Raw genomic sequence first — 2,067 nt, 5'->3', positions numbered from 1 at the left:
TGAGTTGGTCTACCTCAAAAACCATTATCGTGGGCGATATAAAATTCAGGATGTGTATGATTCATGTTTGTATAAGGTGGTGTGTGAATCAGGAGAACAGGGATTCCGTGGTTCCGTGGCTCCTGTGTCTCAGGCAGTGCCTGTGAAGCAGGTCCATCGGATGGAAATGCGTAAGGCATTGTGTCTTAAGTTCTTAAGTGAGGTGGATGCTACTGTGTCTGATGAACCAGTTAGCTCTAGCAGTGGGGGAGTTGTAGCCCTGGAAACAGATTTGATGTGCTGTTCTTGGGCGAAGAGTTTTTGGTGTGTGTGTGCATCGGCGCATAATTTCTGGGGGGAAGAATGTAGCCGGGGAGGTGGCTAGTAGTAGAGGGCGTGGCCATGCAGGTGGTTTGAGTTTTTAAGTGGGCATCTGAAGGGAGGCCTAGAGACTGGGTCCGGTCTTTTTGTGTGGAAGCTCGCTGTCTGGTAGCACTTCCCTGTTTGTTTGTGCACGGACATGGTCTGGGTGAGCAGATACAAACATTGTGCTGTCCTCTGTATGTGTAGTACCTCTGTGCTTGATTGTGCACATGGTCCGGGTGAGCAGGTAGGCTAAACGAACATTGGTTGTTTTGTTAACAAAGCCTTGTTTCATTGAAGTAGGATATTATGTTTTTAATGTAGATGTAAACATCGTGGATTTGTTTGCTGTTGGTCACGCTCATTCTTCTTTGATCTGGAAAACCTTTGGAAAGTAGTTCGGGATTGATGGCGGTGTTGCAGGTAATTGTAGAGGTTTTTATGTAGTATTTATAAGCGTTTTGCTTTTATTATTTTAATGAGATTAAAATAAAAAATTTTAATTTGAGTCATTTTTCCTTGAATGTTGTTAATTGTGTTTGGTTATTTGTTTTTTTTTTTATATTAGGTTTAGTTGATTGCTGTTCCTCCAGTGTTTGTTATGTTGTATTTCCTCAGCTAGCCGGTCCTTGTATGTGCACGCTGTATGCTTCCAGCGCAATTAAGATTTGATGATTGTTGAGAATCGGACTGACTAGCAGAGTGTTTTATTTTCTTTCTTGTTTGTTTGTTTTTCTTATTTGTACATCACTTCCAGCCTCGTATTGCGAGCCAACCTTTGTACCGTTTATACATGTTGATGCTTTGAAACACATGCATTATTTATTTGCATGAGGGTTATGTTTGCAGTTATATTAACCATTGATTTGGAGTACTTCTTTTGAGTGAGGTGTGTCTTGCATGTAGTAGGAGTTGAAGGGTGTTTATGTAATTTCCTTTTTTTCTTTTTGGATTAATTTGTGCAGAGAAGCTTGGATTGTATTGGGGTTTATAGAGGGTTGGCTGGATATTAATATTCTTTTTATGAGGAGAAATGAACTTCTGTTATATGATGTATTTTGTTTGTGTTTATTTTGTTATATTGGTTCATTTGTATGAATAAACGTTTTTTTGTGATGTAAGTTTATGATTACTAGTTTTTTTGTGGTCACCCTTGCTTGAAGGAGGAGTAACACATAGTTCCCAGGCTGTTCTACAGTCTTATATATGAATGAACACAGGAAACTTTAGGCCGCTGCGAGTCTCTCCGTCTCACACAGCACAATAAAAACAGTGTGAATCAAACACGCTGTACCTGCCTGTCGAGTGAGATAATGGTAGCAAGTGTTTGAAGATGAAGTCTCAGGTTCTGCTTTGTAATAAAGTGGAATATATGACCAGGATTGTTATATGTACAGCTGGCGTCTCGGCTTTGTCTTCAAGTCTCAAGTTCTGGCATCTGGAACTTCATGACCCTCGAGATTTTTATATTAATGTCCGTCCGGCCTTGTCATGTTTATTTAAAATTTAAAAACTTAGTCTTTCTGGTGAAAACGGCAGACTTCTCCAGTCATTCAGTGCCATTTAAACCCCACAACGCCAATCAACAACCGATGCACTGAACCAAGCCGTGCTTTAAAGGGATAGTTCACCTAAAAATGAAAATTTTATGTTTATCTGCTAACCCCCAGGGCATCCAAGATGTACAGTGGGTACCGAAAGTATTCAGACCCCCTTAAATTTTTC

The 2,067-nt window shown here is 40.1% G+C and overlaps 1 long non-coding RNA gene across 1 annotated transcript; it reads left to right on the top strand.

Moving 5' to 3' along the window:
- The first annotated feature begins 342 nt into the window (after positions 1-342).
- Positions 343-1,143, top strand: LOC107577935 (uncharacterized). The gene is made up of 3 exons (XR_001608271.1): positions 343-589; positions 667-765; positions 911-1,143. It is a non-coding gene; the product is annotated as an uncharacterized lncRNA (long non-coding RNA).
- The last annotated feature ends 924 nt before the right edge of the window (positions 1,144-2,067 follow it).

Source organism: Sinocyclocheilus grahami, unplaced genomic scaffold (assembly GCF_001515645.1).
Source record: "Sinocyclocheilus grahami isolate Dianchi unplaced genomic scaffold, SAMN03320097.WGS_v1.1 scaffold7875.1, whole genome shotgun sequence".
Lineage (NCBI taxonomy): Eukaryota > Metazoa > Chordata > Actinopteri > Cypriniformes > Cyprinidae > Sinocyclocheilus > Sinocyclocheilus grahami.
The sequence above is the reverse complement of the archived record's forward strand: the minus strand, read 5'-3'. Positions and strand labels throughout refer to the sequence as shown.